This window comes from Chiloscyllium plagiosum, unplaced genomic scaffold (genome assembly GCF_037043375.1).
Source record: "Chiloscyllium plagiosum isolate Xiang-an unplaced genomic scaffold, Cpla_swu_hap1 HiC_scaffold_8, whole genome shotgun sequence".
NCBI lineage: Eukaryota > Metazoa > Chordata > Chondrichthyes > Orectolobiformes > Hemiscylliidae > Chiloscyllium > Chiloscyllium plagiosum.
In genome coordinates, this window is record NW_028270146.1 from 57,386,519 (window position 1) to 57,396,520 (window position 10,002).

Genomic DNA, 10,002 nt, shown 5'->3' on the forward strand with positions numbered 1-10,002 from the left:
GGCTATGCCTGCCTCTTCGTAGGATATGTGGAACAGTCCATCTTCCGCAACTACACTGGCCCCACCCCCCACCTTTTCCTCCGCTACATCGATGACTGTATCGGCGCCGCCTCGTGCTCCCACGAGGAGGTTGAACAGTTCATCCACTTCACCAACACCTTCCACCCCGACCTCAAATTCACCTGGACAGTCTCAGATTCCTCCCTCCCCTTCCTCGACCTTTCTATTTCTATCTCAGGCGACCGAATCAACACGGACATCTACTACAAACCGACCGACTCCCACAGCTACCTGGACTACACCTCCTCTCACCCTGCCCCCTGTAAAAACGCCATCCCATTCTCCCAATTCCTTCGACTCCGCCGCATCTGCTCCCAGGAGGACCAGTTCCAAAAACGTACACCCAGATGGCCTCCTTCTTCAAGGACCGCAATTTCCCCCCCGACATGGTCGACTTTGCCCTCCACCCGCATCTCTTCCACTTCCCGCTCCTCCGCCCTTGAGCCCCGTCCCTCCAACCGCCACCGGGACAGAACCCCACTGGTCCTCACCTACCATCCCACCAATCTCCATGTACAGCGCATCATCCGCCGTCATTTCCGCCACCTCCAAACAGACCCCACCACCAAGGATATATTTCCCTCCCCTCCCCTATCAGCATTCCGTAAAGACCACTCCCTCTGTGACTCCCTCATCAGATCCACACCCCCCACCAACCCAACCTCCACTCCCGGCACCTTCCCCTTGTTTTATAAATTCTCAAGGATCGGGTTCGCAGGAGAGTAGTCTGACACAGACCAGGAGAAAAGAACTGAGAGACGAGTTTGCTAGAATATGAGTATTTTATTCCCCGCAGTGTCGCCTCAACCAGGTCTCGTACTTACAACGGGTCTGGTTTATACTCACTCTACATGTTACCGGAACTGGGAGCCGTCAGTTCTCGTAGAGCGGTTGCCAACAACCCACGCTCGGCGGTTAAACGTAACCCGGAGCAGACTCTACCGAACTGGGGACTTTCCCAGCTTATATACTCTTTCGAGATCTAAACATTCATGCGAACAACAGGGCAAGACTAAGCAACACCTTCCATTCCGGTAACATATTCATGCGAACAACAGGGCAAGACTAAGCAACACCTTCCATTCCGGTAACATATTCATAATAAGATTCACACATGTATTGGGACATAATTTTAGCCCTTTCACCACATTCCACTGATTGGCCCAATACATGTGTTACATCATGCCCATATATATTTTTTCCAACAAGCGTCTACGTACACGCCAAATATACAAGCAAGTCAGGATATTACAGCATGTTAAGATCACCAGGACTCCTACCAGGATCGATAAGGGTGGGAATAGGAACTTCCCCGCAGTGGAGGACATACCACTCAACATATCCCACCAATGATGAGCTGACTCTACTTCCACTACATGGGCAGCGTGTACTACCTCCTGTCCATGTATAAAGGTAGACACTGTAACCTTGGTGACATTGGTTTGATGCTTTCGTAATATCTGCTTAAGCTCCTCGGATCGGTCCAATGCTCGCTTAAACCGATCCAGGGAAATGTTCCAAGGATTCATCAGCACTTTCCACTGCACCTTGGTAAAGTGGTGAGCACTGCTATAATTGGTTAACAGATAGGTCTGATTCTGCCATTGCCACTGATAGACATTTGAGAGGCATCCCGAGAACGGTACTGTGGGAAGCGTAGGATGTGGGTTATTGGTAGCCACACAGAGCGTGTGTGGCCCAATCTGCCACATCATGTCCCTTGGAGTTTCAACAGTCCATTCGCACAGGGCCGTTCCCTTAGTCAAGCAAGGGTCCCGATATCTGTCCATCAGTAGGCAAGCTTTACCTTGATCAGTCTGTTCACAGGCGGACAGATCATAGGTAATATTGGTATCTGGGCTAAACCACTGCCCCTTTGTTTTCAGGAAATAGTATCCAGAAGACGTACTCACAGGTAATACATAATATTGACAGACCGTAACAGTTCGAGTTACATTCATGGTAACATAGTTGTATTACACCATGTTTTCTCTGGATGTGTCATCATCCACAGTTTCTCGGATACATTCCATATTCCCCTCCAAGCTTGTACATTAGGGGACGTTACCGTGCGCAAGAATCGTTCTTTCTGCATCTGTGCATGCAATATGTTAATATGACAGGCAGTCCAATTTAATTGAGCTGTAATGTTTTCAAACAGTTGTTGAGTAGCGTTCCAAACATTCAGTTCCCATTGTAGGGATTGCATCAATATTTTAGCTGTTTCTTCTTGAGTCATCATCACAGAAGGCATCCATCTCCCGATGGTGTGCAGCCCTTGTGAAGTAGCCTGTCCTGTGTTGGATAATTTAGTACGGGTTACCTCAGAGTCAATAGCATTTGAGATACCCATGACAGTTCCTGCACCTCCCAGTAGAGTGTCATACCATGCACGCCGCCTCCTCTTATGTTGGCATTCTGGGATAGCCGGCAGCCGCACCTGCCAGTGAACATCAGTGTGCAGTACTGCCTGGGCCATCTGCTGACAAGTTGACATAATGGGAGCCAACTGTGTGCGGTGCGCGTCAGAGACGTTAGGGCGCACCAAGATCAGCCATAACATTCGAGTCCGGTTTTGAATAACTGTTCCATTGCTGATCCAGATGTCCTCATCTCCAGTCGTGATGTTCCATCGTGTCCCGTTTGAGCTTTCACATTCACGAGCGGTTATATTCCAATGACACATATTCACCGTTGCATTCAACATCAATGTACAGTTAGGGGTTATCAAAGTTACATTTCTCCCCTTATAACATCGTATACAAGTATACATTTGACAATCACTCGTGAGATCTAAAATTGTACACCATTGATTTGCCGCGCACTTAAAATCATCTTGCTGTCGTTCCTCACTACTAATTTTCCAACCTACATTTTGTTTCGATAAGGGTACCAACGACTGAGCTGGCACACTCCTCCAGACTGATTCCCCAGGATACATAATGGTGACCAGACTGTCTTTTCCTTGGGCTATGATCTCTGCCGGTTTGGGGGGACCAGTTGTCTGGCGTACCCATACCTTGGCACCCTTAGTGTCAGTAGACCCAAATCCCCCCGTCCCACGCTCAGTAACCTTAACGGGAGCTCCCGTCTCTTCCACCGTTGTAAGGTTACATGGTTTAATAACTAATTGTGCTATTCTGTCTCCCTTCTGTATCACATAAGGTTCAGATGTGATGTTGACCAGGACTACTCCCAATTCTCCTTGGTAGTCCGCGTCAATTACTCCTGCCATTACATCAATCCCCTTTAGTGACAATACCGATCGCGGGAGGATATGCCCATAGGTTCCAGGGGGACAAATCAATCCTAATCCGGTCTTAATCACCGTAGGTTTTTGTTGGACCAAAGTCTGTGTAGTTAACGCTCGTAAGTCCAGTCCAGCCAAAGCCGGTGTGGCCCTTACGGGAATATTAGCTTCCTTAGCAAATTTCCACATTTTAATAGGCTGTGCCTTTGGGGTATCACACACCCGTATCATCCGATTCAAGGGCGTCACCCCGTTTCCCAATGGGCGGTTATTAATTTGCTTTACTACCCGAATCAATTGTTTCTTCCAACCTGTTAAATTATTACATCCTCCTGCCTTTCGCAGGGAGGATTTTAGAAGCTCGTTCATTCGTTCAATAAGTCCCGCAGCTTGCGGATGGTAGGGCACGTGATAAATCCACTCCACATGGTTATCATGACACCACTGCTTCACCATCCCTCCTGTGAAATGGGAGCCATTGTCACTCTGGACCTGTATGGGCAATCCATAAAATTGTTCGATCAAATCTAAACACCGTAAGGTAGCCTGTTGGTTGTTATGTCGACAGGGATGGGCTACCAAAACCCCAGACATAGTGTCCACAGCTGTACATATATGGTTACATCCTTGTGAGGAAGGTAATGGACCCACAAAGTCCATTTGCCATCTCTGTCCCGGTCCCTCTCCTCGGTGTATATGTCCCATCATATGTTGGGGCACTCCCTGCCGCTGATGTTGACACTGCTCGCATTGATTTACTGCAGTCTTGACATCATCTACCATAAGATCTATTCCCCGATCTCGAGCCCACTGCAAGGTTCCTTGCACTCCCCAGTGTCCGGCCTTAAGGTGTGCCCATCTAGCCAAGTCCACTGAGGTGCCCCTTTGTACACTCATGGCTCGGACAATGCCGTCTACATATCGGTTATGTAAAGCTTCCGCATCATTTCGGGATGTATGAGCGTCTACATGGGTAATATATATATCTAGATGTCGAGCCTTCTCCCATATATCTTCCCATAATTGTTTACCCCATACCTCCCTATTCTGAATCATCCACTGATTGGCCTGCCAAGTTGGCATCCATTGGGTCATGCCATTAACCACTGACCAGGAGTCAGAAAACAAATAAACTCCCATGACCCCCGCTTGCATGACCACCATATGTACTGCTTTTAATTCTGCCCACTGACTACTTTTCCCCTCGCCTAGTTCTTCTAGGGTTATACCTTGTTTCGGATTAAAAGCGGCAGCTTTCCATCTACGTTGTCCTGCCTTCCATTGGGCTGACCCATCTACAAACCAAGCCGTGGTTTGTTCATCCAGGGTCAGTTCATCATACCGTTTGCCCATCTTGACGGGTGATTCTTTATACTCAATCACCTCAAACCGCTTTTCCCCTTCCTCAGGGGCCTCCGCCACTTGCTCATGCAGGACTGACACTCCCTTTTGTCCAGTCCGCACTCTTTCTGACACGTACCATTTCCATTTGATAATGCTGCTCTCTTGGGCGGTTCCTATCCTGTGGGTAGTGGGGTCACTGAGTACCCACGGGAGGATAGGAATAGCTGTTCTCATGATCACTTCATGTCCAATAGTTAGAGCTTCAGTTTCCACCAAGCTCCAGTAACATGATAACAATTGTTTCTCAAAGGGGGTGTATCGTTCCCCTGCCGGGGGCAATTTCCAGGACCAAAATCCCAATTCCGCAGGAGGCTGAGCCCGCGGTAATTAATGCATAATTGCCTCCCCCTGTTCATTCCGTATGGGATTCCCTTCCCCATCTAACATTACTTCCCGCTGCACCTGGAGGCGTCTCTGGACTTGTTTTCTCCTAACTACTGGTTTAGCCTGGAGTACGGGTGGGTCATCTTCATACTGATCATCTGAATCTCCCCAAATGTTTCCATCCCAATGATCGATATCCCACCGATCCCCGTTATTTAACTGGGCTACAAACGCCCGTACTTGTACTGGGTCCGGGGTTCGAGGGACCTTCCTTTTCTCTTTCCGTTTCTTAGCAGACAGATACATAATAGTTCGTCCTGCTAGTTCAGTTAATGCTGTCAATTCAGCCTTTAACTTCATAATTTCCTGCCTCAACATAGAGGCATCTCCCGAACTGAGTCCCTGCTCATGTTTCAGGAGGGCTAATTCTGCTTCAGCTTTTTGGCGCTTGTCTGACTGTTGTCTACAAGCCGCCGCACATGCCCACATCCTCCGCTGTACCCCAGGCAAGGGGTTCTTCGGCAGGACTGAGATCTTCTCAAGGGTGGACAGCAGCGACACTGGGGTTCCTACGCCCTCGGCTTCCCAGTTTTCCGGTCGCCCCCCACCATTTGCCCACATCCTCCGCTGTAACCCAGGCAAGGGGTTCTTCGGCAGGACTGGGATCCTCTCAAGGGTAGACAGCAGCGACACTGGGGTTCCTACGCCCTCGGCTTCCCAGTTTTCCGGTCTCCCCCCACCATTTGCCCACATCCTCCGCTGTACCCCAGGCAAGGGGTTCTTCGGCAGGACTGGGATCCTCTCAAGGGTAGACAGCAGCGACACTGGGGTTCCTACGCCCTCGGCTTCCCAGTTTTCCGGTCGCCCCCCCACCATTCCTCAAACAAACTGCCACGTCATGCCACGGTCCCTGCCATCCCGGGACGGTTGGGACCTCCACAGTTTGTTCTTCTGGTTTCTTAGTCCTTTTCCCAAACATTGTTCTGTATCAAAATCTCTCCCCAATTGCGATTGATCCTGCCGACTACGCCAAAATGTTTTATAAATTCTCAAGGATCGGGTTCGCAGGAGAGTAGTCTGACACAGACCAGGAGAAAAGAACTGAGAGACGAGTTTGCTAGAATATGAGTATTTTATTACCCGCAGTGTCGCCTCAACCAGGTCTCGTACTTACAACGGGTCTGGTTTATACTCACTCTACATGTTACCGGAACTGGGAGCCGTCAGTTCTCGTAGAGCGGTTGCCAACAACCCACGCTCGGCGGTTAAACGTAACCCGGAGCAGACTCTACCGAACTGGGGACTTTCCCAGCTTATATACTCTTTCGAGATCTAAACATTCATGCGAACAACAGGGCAAGACTAAGCAACACCTTCCATTCCGGTAACATATTCATGCGAACAACAGGGCAAGACTAAGCAACACCTTCCATTCCGGTAACATATTCATAATAAGATTCACACATGTATTGGGACATAATTTTAACCCTTTCACCACACCCCTGCAACCGCAGGAGGTGCAAGACTTGCGCCCACACCCCCCCCCCCCCACCTCCCTCCAAGGCCTCAAAGGAAACTTCCATATCCGCCACAGATTCACCTGCACCTCCACACACATCATCTATTGCATCCTCTGCACTCGTTGTGGCCTCCTCTATATTGGGGAGACAGGCCGGCTACTTGCGGAGCGTTTCAGAGAACACCTCTTGGACACCCGGACCAACCAACCCAACCACCCTGTGGCTCAACACTTCAACTCCCCCTCCCACTCCACCATGGATATGCAGGTCTTTGGACTCCTCCATCGCCAGACCACAACGACACGACGGTTGGAGGAAGAGCGCCTCATCTTCCGCCTAGGAACCCTCCAACCACAAGGGATGAACTCGGATTTCACCAGTTTCCTCATTTCCCCTCCCCCCACCTTGTCTCAGTCAAATCCATCGAATTCAGCACCGCCTTCCTAACCTGCAATCTTCTTCCTGACCCCCACCCCAGTCTGACCTATCACCCTCACCTTGACCTCTTTCCACCTATCACATTTCCGACGCCCCTCCCCCTAGTCCCTCCTCCCTACCTTTTATCTTAGCCTGCTGGACACACTTTCCTCATTCCTGAAGAAGGGCTTATGCCTGAAACGTCAATTCTCCTGTTCCCTGGATGCTGCCTGACCTGCTGCGCTTCTCCAGCAACACATTTTCAGCTCCTCCTGTTCTGGCCCCAGGTTACAGGTTCCAAGATGGGCTTGCCTCCTTTAATTAGTCTCTGGATCAGTTCAGCTAATTTTGCGAATTTGGGTATAAAGCTCTGACTGTAGTTGAATAGCCCTGTGACCTTCTGACTTCCCTGACAGCGGCAGGTCGTGGCATCTGTTGGATTGCCTTCTTACGGTCATTGGGCATTTCTTTGAGTCCCTGGAATATAAGGTGTCCCAGATATAACACTTGTGTTTTGCCAATCTGTGCCTTTGTGGGGCTGACTTTTAACCCTGCAGTTACCAATTTCTGCAATACTAGCCCTAAAGCTTCCTAGTGCCCACTAGCATCTCACATTCCCTCTCTCCTATTACTGCAGGCACGTAAATTCTCCCCTCTCCCTTACCCTTGCGAATGGGGGCAGTTGATTGTCAGCTCTGCTGACCTCGGGACTCCACAATTCCGCAGTATTCTGGGTGGTGTTTGGGGGTGCCCCATGCTTTTCCCAGCACACTACTTCTATGTGTCTTGTTCCTTTGCAGTGGCTGCAGTATTTTACATTGATCCCTGATCTATCTCCTGCTCATGGGACCCTACACTCTCTAGCAAAGTTGTGGCAGGATTGTTTTATTCTATTCTTGCCTTCATTCCAGGAGGCTGCTTTGTCAGGTCTTACCCTTGCTGCAGGAGCTTCTGCATCCTGCACCTTGCTAGCCCACTCGACAAGGTCATCATAATCCTGGGACATTATTACTCACATTTTCAAGATGGCTTGGTGGCCGCTAGAGAGCCCACCTTTGAAAGCTTGGATGAATGCCTGGTCCCCCTGATCTGGGTTTGCTTGACCTGAGCATTCTTGATAGATCCTCCTAAGTAGTCATTCCCCATATTCAGAGGCTCCTTCCCCTGTTAGTTGTTTAGTGTTTGTGATCTTGCTCCATTTGTGGGAGCATTTTCTAGCACCCTCTGGATTTCTTCTTTAAAGTTGGTGAAGGGGGGCAGCTGGGCATCTATCTCTGTTGTGAGGGCAATGGCATGCGCCCACCGCCCTCCCCTAAAGTCTCGAGCTGCTGTGGCATCGGGTCTGCCAGCTACCTGTCTCCACTTGTCTGCTGGGAAAGCTGCCTGGACCAGCTGCTATATGTCCCTCAGGTGTAGTTGGTGCCCTACCCATGCACTATCTAGCTCTTCCCAGAAGCTGGTGTTTTCGCTCTGGGGCTGTAATTTGCCCAGGGAGGCCATAATCTACTGCCTCTCCCCTGGAGTGAAGGGTTTATAATTCGCTTTAGGTTGCGACTCTGTGCCTCCTCTGGTAACAGGTGCTAAGGTATACTCCTGCATGGTTTGTCCAACAGAGGGAGCAGTTGGCTCCTGCTGGACAGTTTTGTAGGAGGGGAGACAGTCAGTTTCTCTCTCCACTCGCATTTTTTCCAAGGTGAATTCTAAATTTTTTATTCCGACCTCCAGTTCTCCAACTTGCTCCTGGTCCTTTCTCCACCTACTCGTGTAGGCACTCATTCAATTCGGCCTGCTAATTGGTGTACTAACATTACCCCTATCGTTTTAGTTTTATTCCGTTTCTGCTTATCTATCCACTGTCTCTGTTGTGCTAATGTCTGGGATGGATCCCATCCACTCTTCTTCATTTGCTCTGTCAGCCCTGTCTATCTGTCTTGTACTTCTCAATAAGGGAACCAGCAGTATCCCTCTGAGAGCTTTGATCTGCCATTTAGCAGGTTGTGTACTCACGGATACCAGGAACAGTAAAGTGTTCCTAATCCTCTGGGATTTCTCTACCCCCTGGCTGTACGGCTGTAGCAGCCTCCTAGCAAGGTGTGCTCTCCACCATTGGGACTTCTCTATCCTCCCGGCCACCACTACTAGTCGGTACCTACCGGTCGGTTGGAATGCCGGTTCAATAGAGTGTGCTATCTACCAGTGGGACTCTATACCCTTCCGGCCACCTCTACTGACCCAATGCCTCCTGACAGGCCCAGAAATCTACCTCTAGCCCAGTGTGCTCTCTACCAATGGGACTCTTTACCGTCTCGGCCACCGCCACTATTCAAGCTCTGTTGTTCTACTATGGGCTGACAGGGTATCATGGTTACTCATAGTGTCCACGCTCCCCACCTTGGTTACATGTGTTCCACTGAGGTTTGGCTTTTGGTCAGAATTGAAAAATGTGTTGCTGGAAAAGCGCAGCATCCAAGGAGCAGGAGAATCGACATTTCGGGAATAAGCCCTTCTTCAGGAATGAGGAAGGTGTGCCAAGCAGGCTAAGATAAAAGATAGTGAGGAGGGACTTGGGGGAGGGGTGTTGGGAATACAATAGGTGGAAGGAGGTTAAGGTGAGGGTGATAGGCCGGAGAGGGGGTGGGGGCGGAGAGGTCGGGAAGAAGATTGCAGGTCAAGAAAGTGGTGCTGAGTCCGAGGGTTGGGACTGAGGTAAGGTGGGGGGAGGGGAAATGAGGAAGCTGGAGCAATCTGCATTCATCCCTTGTGGTTGGAGAGTTCCTAGGCAGAAGATGAGGCGCTCTTCCTCCAGGCGTCGTGTTGCCATGGTCTGGCGATGGAGGAGGCCAAGGACCTGCATGTCCTTGGCGGAATGGGAGGGGGAGTTAAAGTGTTCAGCCACGGGGCGGTTGGGTTGGTTGATACGCGTGTCCGAGAGGTGTTCTCTGAAACGTTCCGCAAGTAGGCAGCATGCAAGTCCTTGGCCTCCTCCATCGCCAGACCATGGCAACACGACGCCTGGAGGAAGAGTGC

At 50.1% G+C, this 10,002-nt stretch overlaps 1 pseudogene; it reads right to left on the minus strand.

Moving 5' to 3' along the window:
- Positions 1–806: 806 nt before the first annotated feature.
- LOC148149406 (uncharacterized) lies at positions 807–2,746 on the minus strand (annotated as a pseudogene).
- Positions 2,747–10,002: the final 7,256 nt, after the last annotated feature.